This window comes from Mustelus asterias, chromosome 9, assembly GCF_964213995.1.
Source record: "Mustelus asterias chromosome 9, sMusAst1.hap1.1, whole genome shotgun sequence".
Lineage (NCBI taxonomy): Eukaryota > Metazoa > Chordata > Chondrichthyes > Carcharhiniformes > Triakidae > Mustelus > Mustelus asterias.
Window position 1 is genome coordinate 91,315,116 of NC_135809.1, and position 23,537 is coordinate 91,338,652.

Sequence of the window (23,537 nt, forward strand, 5' to 3'; positions counted from 1 at the left end):
GGAGGGAGGTGTTGACCCGTTAGAGAAAATCTCCATTACAAGAGAGGAAGTGTTAGGTTTTTAGGGAACATTAAAACTGACAAAGCCCCATGGCCTGATGGCATCTATCCTCGACTGCTCAAGAAGACGAGAGATGAAATTGCTGGGCCTCTGGCGGAAATCTTTGTCGCTTCTTTGGACACGGGTGAGGTCCCTGAGGATTGGAGGATAGCGAATGTGGTCCCGTTGTTTAAGAAGGGTAGCAGGGATAACCCAGGAAATTATAGGCCGGTGAGCTTGACGTCCGTGGTAGGGAAGTTGTTGGAGAGGATTCTTAGAGACAGGATGTATGTGCATTTAGAATGGAACAATCTCATTAGTGACAGACAGCATGGTTTTGTAAGAGGGAGGTCGTGCCTTACAAATTTGGTGGAGTTTTTTGAGGAAGTGACAAAAACGGTTGATGAAGGAAGGGCCGTGGATGTCGTCTATATGGATTTCAGTAAGGCATTTGACAAAGTCCCACATGGCAAGTTGGTTAAGAAGGTTAAGGCTCATGGGATACAAGGAGAAGTGGCTAGATGGGTGGAGAACTGGTTTGGCCATAGGAGACAGAGGGTAGTGGTCGAAGAGTCTTTTTCCGGCTGGAGGTCTGTGACCAGTGGTGTCCCGCAGGGCTCTGTACTGAGACCTCTGCTATTTGTGATATATATAAATGATTTGGAAGAAGGTGTAACTGGTGTAATCAGCAAGTTTGCGGATGACACGAAGATGGCTGGACTTGCGGATAGCGAAGAGCAATGTCGGGCAATACAGCAGGATATAAATAGGCTGGAAAATTGGGCGGAGAGGTGGCAGATGGAGTTTAATCCGGATAAATGCGAAGTGATGCATTTTGGAAGAAATAATGTAGGGAGGAGTTATACAATAAATGGCAGAGTCATCAGGAGTATAGAAACACAGAGGGACCTAGGTGTGCAAGTCCACAAATCCTTGAAGGTGGCAACACAGGTGGAGAAGGTGGTGAAGAAGGCATATGGTATGCTTGCCTTTATAGGACGGGGTATAGAGTATAAAAGCTGGAGTCTGATGATGCAGCTGTATAGAACGCTGGTTAGGCCACATTTGGAGTACTGCGTCCAGTTCTGGTCGCCGCACTACCAGAAGGACGTGGAGGCATTAGAGAGAGTGCAGAGAAGGTTTACCAGGATGTTGCCTGGTATGGAGTGTCTTAGCTATGAGGAGAGATTGGGTAAACTGGGGTTGTTCTCCCTGGAAAGACGGAGAATGGGGGGAGATCTAATAGAGGTGTACAAGATTATGAAGGGGATAGATAGGGTGAACGGTGGGAAGCTTTTTCCCAGATCAGAAGTGACGTTCACGAGGGGTCACGGGCTCAAGGTGAGAGGGGCGAAGTATAACTCAGATATTAGAGGGATGTTTTTTTACACAGAGGGTGGTGGGGGCCTGGAATGCGCTGCCAAGTAGGGTGGTGGAGGCAGGCACGTTGACATCGTTTAAGACTTACCTGGATAGTCACATGAGCAGCCTGGGAATGGAGGGATACAAACGATTGGTCTAGTTGGACCAAGGAGCGGCACAGGCTTGGAGGGCCGAAGGGCCTGTTTCCTGTGCTGTACTGTTCTTTGTTCTTTTTGTTCAGTTTATTTATTAGTCACAAGTAGGCTTACATTAACACTGCAATGAAGTTATTGTGAAAGTTGGCTTAATTTCTGTCAAGGAAACTTAATGGAATTCTTTGAGGAAGTAACATGTGCTGTGGATAAAGGGGAACCGGTGGATATACTGTACTTCACTTTCCAAAATACATTTGATAAGGTACCACTGTGGGGGTAACATATTGCCATGGATTGAAGATTGGCTGGCTAATAGGAAGCATAGAGTAGGTTGGGGAATCTATAACCAGGGGACACAGTCTCATAATACAGGATAGACCATTTAGGACTCAAGTGAGGGAACTCTCTACCATAGTTGGCTGTTGAGGCCAAATTATTGAATGTATTCAAGAAAGAGATAATGTTTTAGATTTTAATGACATCTGGGGGTCTGGGAAGAAAGTGGGAATATGGCATTGAGATAGAAGATCAGCCATGGTCATACTGAATGATGGAGCAGGCTAGAAGGGCTGAATGACCTTCTCTTATTCGTAGTTTATATAAATGGATCTTTTACAGGTTGGCAAGATGTAACAAGCGGTGAACTCAACTATTTATAATTGATATAAATGACTTAGATGAAGGGGTTAAAAGGATGGTTGCTAAATTTGCTGATGACACAAAGATAGATGGGAAAGTAAGTTGTCAAGACAACACAAGGAGATCACAAAAAATATATAGATAGGTTGAGTAGGCAATGATCTGGAAAATGGAGTATCATGTGGGAACATGTGAAATTGTCCATTTTGCAGGAAGAATGCAAAAAACATAGGGGGCAATTCTCCCAAAAAAATTCTCTTAAGTGTTGAATTCACATAAAAACTGGAGTAAATCCTGCTGGTTTTTTCAGCGGGATTTTCAAAATGAATCTCCCACACTCTGTGTACTGCAGAGTGCCTCAGCGTGAATCACACTGAAATTCAGGAGACGGGGCCTATTCCCGTTGGAGAGGTCGGAAGCATAGTGCTGAGCAGGCCCTGCGCAAGCACCAAGTCTGGCGCATTCGCAGTGGCCTTGCACTGCCAGCCTCCCAATTGCTGGCTAGGTCAACCGCTGGCCAGCCCCGTGATCCCTCATCGCTGGCCGTGTCACCCCACAACAACCCCCCCGCCCCCCTCCATCAAGATAATGGAAATAAAGATTTGAATTCCCTGGTCTGTTGCAACTTTCTTGACAGCAAAATCATAAACTTCACTTCACTGAACAATTGATCTTCTGTCATGCAACCTTGCATAATCCTGAGAAACTATTTCCCTGGATGTTGAAAAGGGATTTTCTTTGATGCCTCATTGTCCTTCCAACTGATTGAATCTGAAGTGGCTTACCATCAGAAAAGTAGATATTGCTTCATTTACGGTTTTGTTCTGCAGCAGAATAAAACACCGTGGACAGCTGAGGAAGCAGTGATGGCAAGTTTATACCTTCTGGCCATAACCAATTGTTCACCTTGCAAGCTTGATGTTATCTTTCGGGAAATGACTATCCCGATCAGATCACTGTTTACATTTGGTGGGATTCTCCAGCCGTTCACGCCAGCAGGATTCTCTGGTCTCGCTGCAGTGAAAGGCGATTTGGCTGAACGCCAAATTCTCTGTCCTTGTTGGCAGCAGCAGTGGGGTACAGCCGAAGAATTGTGACCTGTGTATCATGCAAACTCACAAATGGCGCAAAGGCCACCACTTTCAGACCTGGAAAGTGTCCATTCTACACCAAATTAATCTGGAAAGGCAAAATATCTCAAAAATTTGAACAATAGATTAAGAAAGCCATTTTTAACTGCTACAATGTGTGGCTACACAAGTGGTATTTTCCACCAACAGGATGCTGTTGTCAATCTAAAAGCACATTCTGCCTGCCATGCAATCATATGAATTTCAATGCTGGTGTAATGCCAGGTGAGCAGCCTGTGTGTCCCAACTATTAGTTGATCGATCCAAACAGCATGTTCCCTCAGTTATTCGTAATAGGCACAGTACAGAATGTACTCAACCAGCCTGCACTTGCAAAGCCCAAAACAAAATGCTTATGTTAGATCTGATTTTGTAATTGGCAGCACTTGCTGAACAATCCCGAGTGTGCTAATAGCTACACTAATAACCAATTTAAGTTAATCAGTCAAGCTAATAATGTGGTTTATTCACGCTTGCTAGAAGTGACCTGCATTTACACACACAGACCCATTCTCTGCACATAAAAGGAATATTTGCACCTTTTTTGAATTATCCAGGAGCTTGCAGGGCCTCTCGTCCCTTCTATTTTCTTTATGGCATTGTCTCAGCCAATCAGATTTAACTTACAAACCAGTCAGCATCCTTTTCCCCTGCAGTATAAATTGTTGTGATCATTTGAAATTTGGCATTTTTGTGTTTGATCTGAAGAGTGCAAGATGAAAAGCTTCAGCAACATGCTTTTCTTTTCAGCAATATTCAAGTTCTGTATTACCAAAAGGAAATCGTGAATGTATTAACCACTTCAGCAAATCAGATTGTGACTGCTCCAAAATATCAATCACATCCGATACCAAAAGTGAAATGTAAAATCTACACCTTTTTGATCTCCACAACAGATATTTCCCTACTTGCAATAACCTACAAGTTATCTCTGCAATATAACATTTCTTACCTTTAAAAGTCGCAGTATCCTAGCAAGACGTATTAATCTGAATATTCGGACAGTACGTACTTTGTGCACACTGCGTTCAAATAACTGGTCTATGATAATGTCAGCTGCTGCTAATATGATGATGAATACGTCAAACTGATTCCAGTGGTCAAAAATATAGGCTTTCCGCACAGCAAGGGCCTGAAATCGATAAAAATACTTATCATTCTTCAGTCATCCTCCAAAATAAATCTGTCCATGAGAAACATATTGGATCTGATTTCGTTGGAAGTTCATTAGGAAAGACAAGTTCAGTCTCATCCTCATTTTTATGAAAGGTCAAACTGTACTCACAATACATTATATAAGATATTCAACTGTGTTGTTGCTAACCATCTGTATTTGGAGCAGTTAGATCATATGCTTCAACCCCTCTTCACTTCATTCATCCATTGGTTGTTCAGAAAGCATTTGTGGCTCTGCTGACTCTCCTTCAAAGAATATATAGATATTTGCCTCTCCTGCACACTTGTAAAGGAGCCAAATCACTATTTTTCTGGATGGAGTGACAACAAATGTCAGAAATGATGGCTGAGCGGCCATGACAAAAAGAGTAAATGGCAGTTGACAGATAAACCCAAATGCCCTAACTGTCTCAGCGAGACTTCCTTAGTGAATTATTCAGAGATTAAGGTGCTGATTCCTTAATACTGATCACACCATTTACACCAAGATCCATCCCAAAATGCCTGTGTTGCCATTTCGAGTCAAGTTTGGATCTGTAAGCTAATGCTCTAGGAACTCAGTATAAGAACTGGAAATTATGAAAAAGACATAGAACTGCCCAAATCCTGAGATTAGTGTCTCCAATGTAACAAGGATAATTAACAAGTTAAAAGGAGTGTCTTTGCTAATTCTAAAGTACTTCACTTTGAAGCTGGCAGCCTGGAGAAAATTTAACCAATATTTGGCTAAACGCTGTGCATCTATAACATCTTGCAGTTCTAATTAAATGTCATTACCTTTAAACATTGGCGGGAACTTTTACAGGCAAAGACAACAGATTTGGATACATTTGGAGCATTTAATCCCCAAAAGGTAAGGTCAGGTCATGATTCAGACAACCTCTTGTCAACTGCTAGTTTTCCAGGTGTTATGATCTTTTGCCAGATCCCCAAGTGATTGATGAGATCTGGTTAGGGACCAATAACATTTTGCTTAAAGTGGACAAACTTGAGATTCAAGACACTTACGAAGTAAACAAAGCCACAAAGTTTTGGAACAAACAAAAATAAACTCTGAGACTTTCTCCTTAACTCAACTATGTCCTGTTCCTGTCCCATCTCTAGTTCCTGCCCTAAAACACTTCCTGGCACCTTCTTCCTGCCCTTTTCCATGGTTACTCACCTCTGGGATGCTTAACTGCCTACAATGCTCTGTGCTAGTGACCCCTTTACACGTCGTTCTTTTTTTCCCAACTTGAAAGCATGCAGGGCCTCTCCTGGCCCTGAAGAACATAAAATATCCAAAATGCGAATGCATAGCTAGTTCCCTTTGTCAGGACCTGGGAGTTTCCAAAGTCCAAGGTAAGACTGGGTTTCTGTGCAGTTGACAGCTAACTAATTGCCATATGCAAATATGCCATTAACTATTGTTTTTACCAACAATTTGCCAGAGTCAGCTGGGTGAGTTTACAATGGAGAGTGCCTCTTCAGGAAAAGTGACAGGCTTTGAACAGTGAAACAGAAGAGCTCCAAACATGCCCAGGAGGGATGCTGATACTCATGTAAAAACGTAAGGAAAGGGAGGAGCAGAAGACCATATGACCTTTGAACCTTCCCCACTATTCAATGAAATCATGTTTTATCTTAGAATCATAGAATCCTACATTGCAGGAGGCCATTTGGCCCATCAAGTCTGCACTGACCACAATCCCACCCAGGGCCTATCCCCACAACTCCATGCATTTACCCTAGCGAGTCCTCCTGACACTAAGGGGCAATTTTGCATTGCCAATCCACCTAATCTGCACATCTTTGGACTGTGGGAGGAAACCGGAGCACTCGGAGGAAACCCACGCAGACGCTGGGAGATTGTGCAAACTCCACACAGATAGCGACCCAAGCCAGGAATCGAACCTAGATCCCTGGCACTGTGAGGCAGCAGTGCTAACCACTATACTACCATGCCACCCTCAATTCTACATTCCTACCTACTCCCCATTTCCCTGGATATCAAGGGAGATCAATTGTTTGTATATTTATTCCAGTATTGACTTCACTCAATGAATAAACATCCACAATCCTCTGAGATAAAGAATTCAAAAGCTCCACAGCTTTCTAAATGCAGAATTTTCTCTTCATCTCAATTGTAAATGATCAACCTCTTATCTTGAGACAGGGCCCAAATGTTCTAAATTCCCCAGCCTGGGAAAACAATCTCTCAGTATCTATCCTGCCAATTCTCTTCAGAATCTTGTACATTCTAATGGGGTCATCTTTCATTCTTCCAAATTCCAGAGAGTACATGGTCAATTTACTCAGCCTCTCTTCATGAATAAGACTTTCTTAACAATAGATTCCAGCATTTTCCTGACAATTGATGTGTCTTCTTTCTCTCTTGATTTGAGGTGATATATTTCCAAACTTCCAATCTCCCAGATTCTAGAATCTAGGGAACTTTGGAAATTAATAACCGGATCATCCACTATCTCTACAGCTACTATTTCAGTGCCATAGGAAGCAGGCCGTCAGGTCATGGAAATTTGCCAACTTTTAGCTCCTTGCATTTCTCTAATACTAATTTAAGTTCAACACTTTTATTCGACACTTGCTTACCCTCTATTTCTGTAAAGTAATTTGCGTCTTCAACTGTGAAGACAGGTGCAAAATATTTGTCCCTGCTATTTTGTCATTCCCCATTATAACTTGTCCCTGTTTTTAAAAGACCAAAGGTAACTTTTGCCACTTTCCGCCTTGGTTTATATAAATAAAAACGCTTACAATTTGTTTTTATCTTCTTGGGTAATTTACTCTTGTATTTTATTTTCTCCCATTTTATCAAGTTTTTGGTCACTCTTTGTTGGTTTGTAAAACTCTTCCAATCGTGAGTTACTACTATACCTTGTAACAAAATAAACCCTTCTTTTAATCTAATACTATCTTTATCTTCCCTGATAAATGGATCTTTCTCGCCAATCTTTTGTTTTTGGATGTAAGGTTTTTCGGCTGAACATTTTAGATAATTTCTTTAAATGTTTCCCACTGTTTAATTAATTATTGCCATATATTTTTGCCTATTTACCCATTCAATTATAGTCAGCTTTCCCCTCAAACCTATGCAATTGATTTTATTTCAGAATTTTGTTTCGGATTTGAATATTTTGCCATAAATAGGGAATGCAATTGTATTATAATTACTGCTTCATAGAGCACCTTTTACTGTGCGATTACAAATTAATTGTGCCACATTACAGAATACCAGATTTAAAATTGCTTTGTCCCAATTGGTTCCACAACAAATCATTTAAATAAGCTGTTGCGAAAGCATTCCACAAGTTCACCTTCTAGACTACATTTGCTCATTTGATTTGTTCAGTTATTTCTTGCTTAATGTTCTGACCAACAGTACAGCTAATGTAAAGGGGCCTATGGTGTATTCTGACCCTTGTTATTTCTAATCTCCAACCTGATTGATATTACTTCCTAATTTTGAGACGTTCCTCTTACTACGTCTTTACATCATCCTTAGGTCTGTCTTGCTATGTACTTCACTGGGTATCTCCATAATTTTGTATACATCATCAGGCAGGATATGGTTATCATCTGTCACATGACACAGTTGGAAAGTGTTAAGCTGACCAAGAAAAGCTCTCCAGCAACATCAATATATGCTGTAATCTTTGAATAAAGAATTCACAAATATTTTAAAAGCAAAATACTGTGGTTGCTGGAATCTGAAACTAAAACAGAAAATGCTGGAAAATCTCAGCAGGTGTGACAGCATCTGTGCAGGGATTATAGAGCCAACGTTTCAAGTCAGGATGATCCTTAGGCAGAGCTCAACATAGTTTACCAGTTCTACCTGAATGATTGATGAGTTGTGTTTGAGGGATAGAAGGAAACATAACATGGTGGCAGCTGATTGGAGTTCTAAGATCTTGAGCTGTTATGGCACATTATAAAAAAGTGATAGCAACATTTGGAACTTTGAAGACTTTGAAGAACTGAAGCTCCAAAGGCACAGTATTGTTGCAATTTTGGAGACTTTTTAAGATTCTAAACATTTGAAGATTGCCATGTAAGCACAGTAGTAGCGTGTCGTGTTTCAAAATGAAAACCCATAGTTTTCCCATATTGGAAACCTCAAGAAGCAGTAAACATTGGGAGAAAATCAGATTCAGCTTGGAAGTCCACAAGCAGTGTTAAAGGCCATTGTATTTTCAATGTACTTATATATATGCTCATTGAAAATAACCCCACCGGGAGGGTCCCCAAAACCCATAAGGGTAACTTGGAATGCAAGTTCTTCATTGTTTCTTTTTCAATTTGGTATAAAGTGAAGAAAGATATGCAAATTAGTGAGGAATGGCACAATATTTTTGTAATCATTCAAAAAGAATGTTTATTAACTTGTAAAAACACACAACATGAAAGGCCACAGTACAAAACAATGATACGCACACAAACACACACTGTTCCACATCTATCTATGTACTCAAAACTATGTCCCATACAGTTTAACTCTATGAGCTAAATCCAGCAAGGTAATTACCACACTTTGGTTGTATCTTTAATTTTGGGTAGGCTTTCTTCTATTTCAGCGTAACTTTTCCGAAGTTTTCGAACAACAGCTTCTCGCATAGAATCCTGCTTTCTGGGAGAACTTCCATTTTCAGCTGGGCCTGGCTAGGATCTTATCTGCTCACCAGCTACATCTTCTACAGTACACAGCTAACACTGCTACTAATACATCGTTTTACTCTTTTGGTCTCATTCTCTCTGAACAACTCGGTGCAGAAGCCATGTTTTTAGCATGTAGATGTGACATGCATTCTTATGTTTCCACTTTGATTTCATATCTTCTGTAGTTTCAACATTTACCATTCTATTTTATATTGTTTTCACTTCACTTAAGTAAATATCTGTTTATCCAGCTATGCTAATTAGCACATCAAAACCCTCCAAACAGCTGCACTGTTATCAATTCCATTTTATCCAATTCTTTCAACTTCATTTCATTCAATTTCCTTTTATCTTAAATCTTTATTCAAGCTTCTTGACATCATGAACTCTTTAAACCTGTGGAAGACCGAATGGTAGATGATTGTCCCTAACTGAAAACTGTGACCTCATTTGCAGTCAACGGCGTTCATTTTCCCTCATTCGATATAACTGCACTTGAAAGCAATCAATTAGCTCTTTAACACTCAATCTTCCTGTTGAAATGAGTGTTGTTTTCCTCTCACTTCTCATCTAGCAACTTGAGATTGTTGTTGACTCTCTATCTCAAAGGTTTCTGGAGGTAATAACAAATTAAATGTAGTTCTCAACTTAATATAAAAGTAAATTACTGTGGATGCTGGAATCTGAAACAAAAACAGACGCCACCATTGACATCCTGCCCCCTTTAGGCCCCCTATCACCTAATTAAAGATCTTTACCTCAGTCTCTCAGATGACTTCCATTTACATTGACAGCAATTAAGTATCACTGATTGGAGTTTCTTTTTGGGGTTTTCTCACTCCCGCCAGCCTCCGCATCAGCTTCTGTTGGTACAAACACATCCTCTGCTGTTGTTTTTTCAGCTTCTGAGGCAACAGGTCCTGGATCACATTGGTCTGATCTCAGAATTGTGTTCAATACTAACTATGGGCATGTTTGGGGTTTTCTTTCACTTTTACTTCTTCTTTTGCTGTGACTTGCCTTGCTTTCTGACTGATTACAGCTTTATCGTTTGCTTGTAGTTTGTTGCTAAAATTTTCAAGGAACTTCTCATTATAATATAAAAGAATAGGAGTTTTTGCTTTCAGCTCTTCATAAGGGTCTTTTGTTGCCCACCTGGGGTCTTTTGTTGCCTTCTGGTGTCTTTCGTTGCCCTAGTCCTGAGGTCTTTCAGTACCCGCCTATCAGGAGACTTATTATCTACTCTGAGTCTGGCGATGCCTCTTGCTTAAGGGGTGGCATGGTGACATAGTGGTTAGAACTGTTGCCTCACAGCGCCAGGGACCAGGGATCAATTCCAGCCTTGAGTGACTGTCTGTGTGGAGTTTGCACATTCTCCTTATGTCTGTGTGGATTTCCCCTGGGTGTGCCGTTTCCTCCCACGTCCAAAGATGTGCAGGTTAGGTGGATTGGCCATGCTAAATTGCACCTTAGTGTTAGGGACATTAGCAGCGTAAATACGTGGGGTTACGGGAATAGGGCCTATGTGGGATTGCTGTCGGTGCAGGCTCGATGGGCCAAATGGCCTCCTTCTGTACTGTCGGCATTCTATGATTCTATATCTCCGCTGAGCTCCAGCATTGCTTCTTTTGTAAGGTCTTAATTTCCTCCTTTGAAGTCCTGCGTTGTTTACAGGCTCTTTTTTTAAAAAAAGATTTGCCCTCTTTTTTTAGAGTTGCCTTCTATCTCTGATTTTTCTATCTCATTTTTTTTATTTCTCTTGACCTTTATTCCTTCTTATGATTGTTGTACAACTTAAATGTATTACCACATTAAGAATATCATCTTAGTTTAAACTGCCACAAATGCTGTTCCTCTCTCTGTGCTTTTCCCGTGCTTTTGTAGTTTTGGCATGAACTACAGCTCCTCCTTCTTGGACCCTTTTTAAACTGTTTAATTTCATTTTTAAGCTGGTTTAAGATTTCTTCAATTATTTCTGCAACTTTTTTATGTTTCCTGGCTGACTTCCTTGCTCCTAAAGGCTAATCTCTCTTCATTTTAATGTTTCTGGAATCTTTCAAAATCTCTTCACTTGCTAGTTCACACTGAGTTCAGTACCTCGACTGCCCCTCAGGATATGGCACTAGCTCAACAACTCTCGCTGAGTTTTTTCACTGAGTCTATTCACTCAAAAGTATTGGTAAGTGCATAGAAGACGGTATGCCAAAGAATCAAATTCTGTGTTTCCCAGCCGGAAACCACGGAGGAACAGGGATATCCACTGCTTACTGAAGTCCAAGTCTGAGGCGTTCAAGTTGGGTGATCCTGGACCATACAAGAAATCCAGATACGATCTACGGAGAACCATCAAAGATGCCAAGAGACAGTACCAGACCAAGCCAGAGTCCCAGGCTAGCCACACGGACACCCACCGGGTCTACACAGCTTAACAATCTACAAGATGAAAGCATGTAGAATCGCCAGCAACAATGCACCCCGCCTCGATGAGCTCAACGCATTCTATGCCGATTTTGAGCGAGAGTTCAGTGAGAGGATGTCTTCCGCCCTGGAAGCCTCAGCTGAACCAGTATCCGAGGTCACTATCGCAAACGTCAGATGTGCCTTCTTGAAAGTTAACCCACGGAAAGTGACTGGCCTGGATGAGCTGCCCGGACGAGCACTCAGATCTTGCGTGGACCAGCTGGTAGGGGTATTTGCTGACATCTTTAACCTCTCCTTATGCTGATCTGAGGTCCCTCCTGCTTCAAGAATATGACCATCAGCCCTGTACCAAAGAAAAGCCAGCAGCGTGCCTAAATACTTATTTCTACATTTATGCCTTAGGTGAGCACTTCTATCACACCTGAAATACTCCAAATCCCAAAACCTGCACTTTGCTGCGCGGACACGGGCGCGGATTGCGTTAATGGCCTCACACCTGACTTTACCACGTTTTCATGCCTGAAAATGGGCGCGACGCAATGGTAAAATAGGGCTCATAGTGTCGGCATGGAGGGACCAGGACAGGTTGTTGGTGATTTGGACACCCAAAAACTTGAAGCTTTCGATTATTTCTACTTCGTCCCCATTGATGTAGACAGGGGCATGTTCTCCACCACACTTCCTGAAGTCGATGACAATCTCCTTCGTTTTGTTGTCAACATTTCTTACTTGATTGCAGCAGCGGGTTTTACACCAATTCTTTACTACAGTCTCCCTTCCTTTGCTTGAACAGGCATTCGCAACTTTGGTGCTGCCGCTGCAGCTTCTTGCAGCCCCTTTCCCCAGCAAGTGGATTTCGCCTTCAGGTGTGCTTTGCAATTCTTGAGCTTTTTTTTCTGTGAACAAAGCCATTTCAACAGTCTTTTTTAAGTCAAGCTTTGACTCCAGTAGCAATTTATTTTGGATAGCTGTGTTACTTATCCCACACACCAGCCTATTCCTTAACATATATTTCAGGGATGTTCCAAACTCACAACATTCTGCCAGTTTCTGTAATCTTGCCATGAAATCCATCAGGGCGCTGCAAGTGGTTAGCAAGATAATCCTCTGCTTCTCCTCCCTCTCTATGCTCTAAAAAAGTAACGCATACGTTCTATGTACTACCTCTGAACTCCGTGGCCTGGGCCTCGGCTTCTCTCTCTGCGACTGGATCCTGAACTTCCTAACGCACAGATCACAATCAGTAAAATAGGCAACAACACCACCTCCACGATCGCCCTCATCACTGGTGCCCCACAAGGCTACGTTCTCAGTCCCCTACTATATTCCTTATACACCTATAACTGTGTGGCCAAATTCCCCTCCAATTTTCAAGTTTGCTGATGACACCACCATCGTGGGTCAGATCTCAAACAATGACAAGACAGGATACAGGAATGAGATAAAGAGTCTGGTGAACTGGTGCGACGACAAAAATCTCTCCCTCAATGTAAACAAAACGAAGGAGATTGTCATCGACTTCAGGAAGTGCGGTGGAGAACATGCCCCTGTCTACATCAATGGGGACGAAGTAGAAATAATCGAAAGCTTCAAGTTTTTGGGTGTCCAGATCACCAACAACCTGTCCTGGTCCCTCCATGCCGACACTATGGGCCCTATTTTACCATTGCATCATGCCCGTTTTCAGGCGCGAAAACGTGGTAAAGTTGGGTGTGAGGCCATTAACGCAATCCGCGCCCGTGTCCGCGCAGATGGCCACTTTACCGAAACCCGGGAATGGCGGCAATCTAATTCGCACCCGAAATGGGCGCAACGGCGATTTAAATGTATTTGCATGCATTTCAATTGAATTAATGAATTGCCCACCCAACTTTATCAGCATTTCCCCCTTTACCGCCACGTTCGCCAATCCGGATTCGCGCCAAAATGAACCTGCTGAATAAAAGTCTGAATTGGGCGCTCCAGCTGTTGAAGGGGCGCGTTCAGTGCTTCCAATGGCCCTCTAACTCAGATCAGTGGTTGGGGGGTGGGGAGGGAGGCGGGCCAGCTCATTCTCTGGTTTGGGGGGGGGGGGGGGGGAGTGAGGCCAGATTGTTGTCTGGTTGGGGGGGGGGAGGAGGAGGAGGCGGGTCAGATGTATCTCTGGTGGTGGTGGGGCGGGGGGGGAGAGGAGGCCCGATTGTTGTCTGGGGGGGGGGGTAGGACCGATCGTTGTCTGGGGGGGGGGGGGAGGACCGATCGTTGTCTGGGGCGGGGGGGGGGGGGTACAGCTGATCATTGTCATTGTCTGGTGGTGGGGGGGGGAGGGGGAGGGCTGATCGTTGTCTGGTGGGGAGGGAGGAGGAGGCGGGTCAGATGTTCCTCTGTGGGGAGGTTGGTGAGGCCAGACCATTCTCTGGGGGGCGATGAGTGAGGCCAAATCGTTGTCTGGGAGGTGGAGGGAGGTGGGTAAGATGTATCTCTGTTGGGAGGGGGGGAGGCCCGATCGCTCACTGGTGGGGGAGGGGCAGATGGATCTCTGGTAGGAGGGGGGGCAGTGGTCGCGATCGGTCTGGGTAACCGGGTTGGGGGGGGAGGGGTAGATAAGGGGGGCAGTGATGTGTGTGTGCACCATCGCTCCCGCTTTTCACTCCCGGGCCGCTTTCTGCAGCCCGGGAGTGATCTGACACAGGCGCGCTTTTTCAAATTTTTTTCCAACTGCGCATGCGCAGTTCAGAGCTCCGATCATTTCAGCCGCGCTAAGCTCCGCCCACAGCGCGAATGGGACCCGCGATATTTTTTTCAGGCTGAGTGCGTATGGAGGCGCCTGAAAGCAGATTTCTAAGTCGGATCTGAATTAAGCCCAGATTCAGCACTTAGAATGAAAATGGTAAAATCAAGCCCTATTGTTAAGAAAGCCCACGAAGGCCTCTACTTTCTCAGAAGACTAAGGAAATTTGGCATATCAGCTACGACTTTCACCAACTTTTATAGATGCACCATAGAAAGCATTCTTTCTGGTTGTATCACAGCTTGGTATGGCTTCTGATCTGCCCAAGACTGCAAGAAACTACAAAAGGACGTGAATCCATCACGCAATCCAGCCTCCCATCCATTGACTCTTAGTCTACACTTCCTGCTGCCTCGACAAAGCAGCCAGCATAATTAAGGACCCCACGCACCCCGGACATACTCTCTTCCACCTTCTCCCATCGGGAAAAAGATACAAAAGTCTGAGGTCACGTACCAACCGACTTAAGAACAGCTTTTGCCCTACTGCCATCAGACTTTTGAATGGGCCTACCTCGCATTAAGTTGATTTTTCTCTACACCCTAGCTGTGACTGTAACACTACATTCTGCACTATCTCGTTTCCTTCTCTATGAACGGTATGCTTTGTCTGTATAGCGCGCAAGAAATAATACTTTTCACTGTATGCTAATACATGTGACAATAATAAATCAAATCAAATGGTTTTCCTAATCATGCTTCTATATATACAAGCATACTCTGAGGATACTTTTATTTTGGGCTTCACAGCTGGCTGAAACAAAATAGACAAGCTGCCAGCATTGATCAAAAACTGATTAGGCAGATCATTGCGCAGATATTTTTGGGGTTTTGGCAGGGGGAGTGAAGGAAGCTGGAGGGGAAGAGAAGAAACTCTGATGGTCCCTCTGCAGGACTGAGTCAGCAAGACAATCTTCAGGCAGGAATTATCGGAGGAATTAATAGATGAGGAGGCAGTGGATGAATTCACAGCTGAGCAGGCAGTGGGCAGGATGATTTTTATAGGGTCAGGAGCAGTAGTCATGTTTTCTGAGCAGTTCCTTTATGGTCACTAGACCTATTAAGGATCACTGATTTGGCCGTTCTACATTCAGTTCCACTGAATATGGCTTGGATAATGCATAGACCACCCAAGAAAGCTCAAAATTGCATTCCCGTTCTAAATATTAATAGGACCACATTTTACACATGAGTATGGCTCTGAACAATTTTTATTGTGGTGCTGGACAGAGCAAATTCAAAATCATAGTGGGTGGATTTTGTCCAATAGCTCTTGTGCAATAACTCAGCGGTAATTAATCTATTAATCTTTTCTCCAATCAACCAGCAGACTCCACGGGCAGGGTTTCCGCCACCGGGTTCCTAAATCCCAGGGAAGATCCAACGTTGACAAGTTAAGTACCTGACAGGCACTTAATTTGGTTGGGCTTCCCCACAACCAGTGGATGAGACCCCCTTTACCAACATTAAATCCAGCCTGTAAGAATCTGAGGGGGCTTGACAGGATAAACATGCTGAGAACATGTTTTTCTCTCACTGGGGAATCCAGAACTAGGGGGTAGAGTTTAAAAATCAGGTGTCTGCCATTTAAGACAGAGATGAAGAAGAATTTCATCCCTCAGAGGATAATTAATCTTAGGAAGACTCTATCCCATAGAGCAGTGGCAACTGAGTCATTAGATACATTCAAGGCTGAGTTAGACAGAATTTTGGTCCACAAGGAATTTAAGGGTTATAGGGCAGACAGGAAAGTGGAGTTAAGCCATGGTCTTATTGAGCGGCAGAGCAGGCCTACTTCTGCTCCTAATGTTCTTATGTTTATGTTCCAAATTTTCATCCCACAATTGATACCTCATTTTGTAAATTCAAAAGGAAATCATCCCTATTTATGCTAATAACCCTTAATGATCTTTTTTTTACTCCATTTCTGATTTTACTATTTAAGTGTACTTCATTCTCCTAGTTTCCCAGTGCCCTCCCTCAACCACCACCACCAAAAACAATCTTATTATCTTCTGCTGCACCTCATTCTGCTCAACATGACCATCACAGTTGCCTACAGTGAACTCGGTACATGAAGCAATTTGAAAAGTTTTTAAGATGCATCAAAGTACTATATGAATGTAACATTTTCTTATATTGACAACACAAAAATAAAATACAATGAACAAAGAGGCAATGCACAGTAACAGTGACCTTTTATCTCTTGGAAAATTACAGTGAATACAAGAATTTAAAATAAATCAAATTTCAAAAATTGTTCTCTGCTAAGATGTAGGTAATGTACAACGGAACATAGTTTTACATACCTTGATAATTGCCTGAGTAAGATACACTAGGAAGAAAATATAATTAATTGTCCGCAGCTCTGTCTCGTGTTCTATATTCAGGTTGGGAATGAATTCCAACATGAGTGGAAAGACGTTAAGTAGTATTACCATGTACACAACAAATTCAAATGCATTGTTGAATACCAAACGGTAGCACAGCTTCGAAATCCAGTTTCTGTAAAAAAAAAGCCAGATTTTGCACTTTGGGTTACCTCATACAGAATTGTGCTTCATTAGGGTGCACAAACCTAGCCCGTAATTTTTCATCCAATGATATACCACTATTCAAGAAAGGGGAGAGGGGTAAAACAAGAAAGAAACTACAACGTCTATCAGCCTAAACAGGGGGAAGCTTATTGGAAACCCTATGAGGGACAAATAAATTTTTATTTGGAAAGGATTAATCGAGGATAGCCGGCATGAATTCATTAAAGGCAAATCATGTTTGGTTAACATGATTAAATCTCTGATCAACAGAGAAGATTGATTGAGGTAATGAAATAGATGTTGAAATGGGGCAGAATTGTCCCAGTAAAATTCTGTGTCATAGCAGTGTGGAAACGGGAGTCTTCCACGTCGGTCTTTTTGGCGCATCCTGCACCGTAATCTTCCGACACTTGATGCAATGGAAGGTCCTCCATGCGATTCATGCCGGCATGGAGGCTCCAGACAACTGACTCAAAGACAACTGTGGCCCAAAGCGGCCACAGCTGTGCACTATTAATAAGGGGAGCTGCATTTAAGCACTAACGATGGATGCACAGCCAGTAACAACAGCAAGATGGCACCACATAGTGCAGCTCCATGGTTCATGGAGGAAGAGTTCGGATGGCAGCTATATGTTGTGGAGGAGAGGAAGGCCATCTTCTTCCCCCAAGATAGTCAATGACTTGGGGTGGGGCTGACAATGCAGCCTGGGAAGTGGCGGCAGTAGCAGTGAGTGCTGTGCACTGGCATGGAGAACTGGCGGCCAGTGCCAGAAGAAAATGAACGACCTCCTCTGGGCAGCAAGGGTGAGTGACCATCCCATTCTGGCATCAGTCCAGTCTGTCACATCTAGAATGTCTTCGTCGATCCATTCCCTGACACCCAACGGTCTTCCAGCTCCCAACACCCTATCAACTTTCTCCAACCCCTCTGGGAACTCCCATCACAAGGCACATCCCGTCACATGCCACCCAATTGCCTCCACCCCCAACACCCTGCCCTTTCCATCCATCATGCATTCAATCCCCCTGTTGTTCACACAGGAGAAGTCGACCCATAATCGCCGGTGCAAGAGACCTAAGCTGCGTCTCCTCATTCCATTTGAGGAGCAAGCACTAGAGGTATCGGGGAAGGCTGGGGACAGAGCTGTGACCGACAACCAGGTCGGGGTGCGCTACAGAAATGAGGAGCCACAAAACCTTCCTTCATGACCTACATTGCACTGAACCATGTCCTTTGTTGCAGGAAACGATTCAGACGAGGCCAGGCCATCAGGAGTCGTTTCTGGACCCCCCCCCCCCCGACCTCGCTGTGGCCCCCACTGACCCCGCCCATTCCTTGGACGAAAGCTCCAAGAAATGCTCCAAGGAAAGAACCTACTAATTGACACAGGCATCACAGGCACCATCCATCAGCGCAGGTACAGTCACCACAGTGGGATATGTTAGTGGTGAAGTTTCTGGGTCATGTAGAACACGGCTGTAGATATACATCAGGTGGTGGCAGGTATGTATGAAGGCTCGAGCAGCCAGAGGTCTCCCAGAGCCAAGGAGAAGCTGGCCCCCAGTCAAGTATGGGCCACTGGGATCAGTTCTTCTGAAGCTGCTTGAAATGTAGGAGCAGTCGTGAGATTGCAGGAAGGGTTGTCAGCAACAGTCCTGCAAAAGCGAGGCTGCCTGCAAGTGTCCCACAGCCTTCAGGTGCAGGGTATGGTGCCGGCATTGCGTGGCACCTGGGCCAACACTGCAAGGGTGGTATCCGCAGTGGAAAGCCTGGGGCAGGAAATGGTAGCCATGGGTGGCAGGGTCCAAGGCATGGCCAAGTCGCTGAAACCATGGCTCGCAGGGTCCAAGGCATGGCCAAGTCATGCAACCCATGATTGAGAACCCCGTGAGCATGCTCGAGACACAAAGGGTCATGGCTACAGGATTCGAGAGTATGGCTCAGTCACAGAAGGCCATCGCTGAGGGGATCCAGAGCTTGGCCCAATCTCAGAAGGCCATCACTGAGGGCTCGTACACCATAGGGCAGACACAGTTGGGCCTCCAGAACTGGCAGAGCCAAGTGACACAGAGGCTTCTGAAGCTCACTCCAGCTGTCCGGCTGTCCCCTAAAGTGTCCCAGTGACCCTGATGGAGGAGGAGGGGCTGGAGCCCATGCTGGGGCCTTCCACCCAGGAGATCCCGGCCAATAACAGCCCTTCCGAATCTCCCCTCCCTGACACTGGTGCATTTCCTGGGCAACAGGAAGAACAGGGTGGCATGGCTACATCCATGTCTTTGACAAAATGTTTGCAGAATTTAGAAAAGTGCAGAATATCTTAAGCCAGAACAGATTGTTAGCAATAATGTTTACTTCATAAGAGCTTGAGGATTATCTTAAAGTAAATGGTTCCCGCAAATAAAAATCAGAGCTTATCATCCATTAACAAATGGATTCGCTGAAATATTTGTACAGTCCTTGAAGCATTCTTTAAAAGTTCAAGATAGCAAGGTTCATTATCACATTGTGTGAGTAGCTTTTTGGCATCTTTAAGAAACACAACTCATGCAACGACCCAAAGTTCACCTGCATTATTTCTTCTAAAGAGGAAGTTGAGAACTATGTTTGATTTGTTATTAGCTCCAAAAACTTTAGAGATAGTAAAGCATCAAAAACAATCTCAAGTTGCTGGATGAAAAGTGAGAGCAAAACAACGCTCAAAAATGGGTACCAACCATAGTTTTAGTAAAAACAGATCCAATTTCTTACTGAAGATGAACTAGTTTGGCAAAGCCATGCTGATCAATTGTTGTCATCTCAAAATAATATCTCAGAATCATCTCCAGAAGTAACAACTTCTTTAGTGCCTCACGTTGTGACTGCTACGATATAAGACTTGGTTGAGTCTGAGTTGCCTTAGCTATTATACCACAGGAGAATAATGCAGCATTACTTCCAAGAGAAGAAGTGACGACTGACGTTCCAAATCATACTTCTAGAGTTAAGGACAGCCAAATTCCAGAATGTCGTATACAACCAAAGAGCAATAGATGTCCTCCTGATCGATTTTCATACTGACTGTGTATAATGGTTAATGATACTGAGTGGGATTTTCAGGCTACCCTCGCCCCAAAACCAGAAAATCCCACCTGAGCTCAGCGCACCTTTGTGGTCTGCTCCCTCCCCCACCCTCCCCCGCCATGATTCCTGTGGCAGGCGGGATGAGAAAATTCCCCTTATTGTGTCTGGAGTATAACATCATAGCGATTTGTTATCATGACCACAGAAGTAAAGGGGGAGGGATGTTATACATTTAAGTAGTTGCATGATTGCTTTGAGAGCTGATCATTGGTTTGATGGTGATTTCATTAGGGTGTTGCAGAGGCTGCTGTTCTATGTTCAGTTTGTAATCTGTACAGGCAAGAGGTCCAAGAATAAATTGTTGTTAGTTTGAAAACCATATCTTTTCTTTTTGTTAAAACCTCTAACGTAGTTCGCACATTAGAGGATCTCTCAGGGTTAATGGGCAAAAAGTACTCAAGTGAGCGAGGTGAGTGACCAGATAGGTAAATAACCATCAAGCTCGATGGGAACAGACACACTTAGGTAAGCAAGTGAAACTGAATTCTGGCAAGCCTTCCTCATCCAAAGAACAATTAAGTAAGCAGAAAGTGCTATTAACTGCTTGGACAGGGAATCAATCAGCTAGATTGATAAATAATTATGCTAAATGACAATCCTGAAACATTTTTTCACTCCACCTACCCCAAGCTACTTGGAGTCATTCGTAGCCCATCCAAACTCCTTCCCTCCCTAGCGCAGACAGTCACCAAGTAAATAGGCAAACTGTGCAGCAACTGGTGAGCAAGTATTTATTGAAGAAAACTCTTGCAGAAATTAGCTGGGAATAGGCTGAGAACAATTCTAGTTGAGCTGTCAAGATTCCTTGGACAGATTGGATCACTGCAGCTCAGCAGAGATAATGGACTGAAAGAGTTGGACCAAACTTAAAGTGGGAGAAATGAATATATTTACAGAAGAAGTGGACGACAAAGCCCAGCCCATAATTGAGGATACAGCCAATGGGGTTCCAACTTGGGATGAGGTCTCCCAATGCAGGAGCATGCCAGTCCAAGAAAATGTTCTCCATATAGGCAACAATGAGCAACAATAAGCATTTCATACAGAAGCTTATATAAAAAGAATTCTGGAATTTTTATCCATATCATGTATTAAAACTTTTCAACTGGGGAAAAATTCACGATAGCATTTGAAGTCAAGTTCCCAAAAGTTTTGGACCAGTGTGATAGATTCACAGAATCCCGACAGTGCAGAAGGCCATTTGGCTCATCGCATCTACACTGACTCTCTGACAGAGCATCTTACTCAGGCCTTTGTCCCATAACCCCACATATTTGCCCCACTAATCTACACATCTTTGGACTCTACGTGACAATTTAGCATGACCAATCTACCTAACCGACACATCTTTGGACTGTGGAAGGAAACCGACGGACCTGGAGAAAACCCATGCGACACAGGGAGAACGTGCAAACCCACACAGTTCCCCAAGACTGGAAGCGAATCCAGGTCCTTGAGGTTGTGAGGCAGCAGTACAAACCACTGTGCCACCGTGCCACCCAAATTGTTTTCTACGGGGTTGGTTTAAAAAAAAGTCAGCAAATTGATGCCTTACTTTCCTTCCTACTATAAATTATTCTTCATCGGTAGTTACCACTAGAATTTTATTCACATTTAGTCAATTGGACAAATCGATTGGTGATGATAACACTTCAGCCCTTATTTCAGCTGTCTGCTAATACTCATCCCCTTAAACATTAAATATTCTGGCATGGCATCTTTTATAAGCAGGACATATTGATTATATAGATATAGGGCACAATTCTCCCAAATAATTTCTAATTGTGGTCTGGCGGGAAACTCTGAGTGGGTCGGCGCAATCCTACTTGGGGTGAGTTGTGTCATGAATGAGATATGTAGGACTAAAAACAATAGCAAGGACTGTTCCTCACGGATCTCAGAATAACGCTATAGACCGCACCCCTTCTCATCAGTAAAGACCCACTTCTCCTCAAATCACTGGCATCAGCCACCCCCACTAAACTCCAACCTGGAGAGCAATATCCCGCTATGGGAACACTAAAGGCCCCACTCCTTCAGGCCCCGCCCCTTGACAGTGCCAATCCTGGCACAACCCCCTAACAGCCTGACAGTTCCAACCTGGCACTGCCAAACTGTCAGTCAGCCAATGGGCAGTACCAGGGCACTATCCAGCCTAGTCCCTGACCACATGGGGCTATAGTGGCCTCCAGGCCCTCCCGGTGTGATCATCACATCCACCTAGAGAATTTAACAGTGACCGCAAGATCCTCATTGAGGAAACCTTGCATTTTAATGCCTGAGTGATGCCAATTGCTTGTATTGATTAAAACCGTTCTCCAGTAAAGGCATGCTGTTCAGGCATAAGAGGCAGAAAAAGTTCCTTTTAAAAAAATGAACTCGCACTGTACACCTGTGCTCTCTAGGAAGCACTTCAGAGTAAAAAAAATCCCTTTAAAAACAATGAGCTCAAGCTGAGCAGCTGTGCTTTTGAAGAAGCACTTCAGAGTTAATGACCCATTATGTGCTGTATAAATAAGCAATCATAATCCGTCCCATGCAGGGGGTTGTAAAAGTTAATAGGGCTTGGTACGGAATGTAAACAAATCATTTCAAATTTTTTGAAAGCTACAGAGAGAAGACTAACCCCCACAACCTGACAGCTCCTTGAAATTGACATTACTGAGAGGTAGTTCAAAGCTTTTAAAAGCTATAGAAAGAAGACTAGCCAGATGATTCCAACCTGGGGGAGACCCTGACCTGAACTCCTCCAGCCCAGTCCGAACCTCCCAACCCTCAGCTTCCTTGAAAGACCCCTCTCTGCACCCCAGCAGCAGATGCTTTGCCCATGGGCACCCTGTAGATGAGTGCTGAGTAGTACTGGCCTCTTTGCTCCCCCTCGGACTCCATGGTACCTGGTTCCCGCTTTTAGGGACCTGTAGTGATTGACGCCAGGTTGGCTTCCCACTTGGCGGATGCAGGGGAGCATACTGGGAGGCCACGGTATTCAACTTTAATCTTGCTAATGAGATTAAAATGAATGCAAATGAGTTTGGATCAGGTTGGACGAGATCCTGATCACGCCAAGTGAAACAGGCTGGGGGCTTCGGAAACTGTTTAATGCCTGTTGCAAATCCCATTTCAGGCCTCATGCCAAATACACCGGCTCGTGGGATTTGCACCTGGGGCTAACAGGGCCAGCGAATTGCTCTATGCCTCAGTTTGTAATGAATGTGTGTCCTAACATCGTTTGATAGTCGTAAAAGTTTGGTTGCACCTCAAAGGTATTTCTTCCCTTATTGACTATAAAAGCATAATCCCAGATGATTGATTATTTATATACGTTCAAAAATATGACTTTCAAAACAAAGACAAAGGGTGGGATTTTCTGGCCGCGCTTGCCCCAAATCTCGCCCGAGGTTAACAGACCTTTGCATGGTCCACCCCCTCCCCCCATGATTCCCGTGGTGGGTGGGACGGGAAACTTCCGCCCAGTGTCCATGACTTCTAACATTAGACTTAAGCATTAGGCAGAGCTACAGAATGAA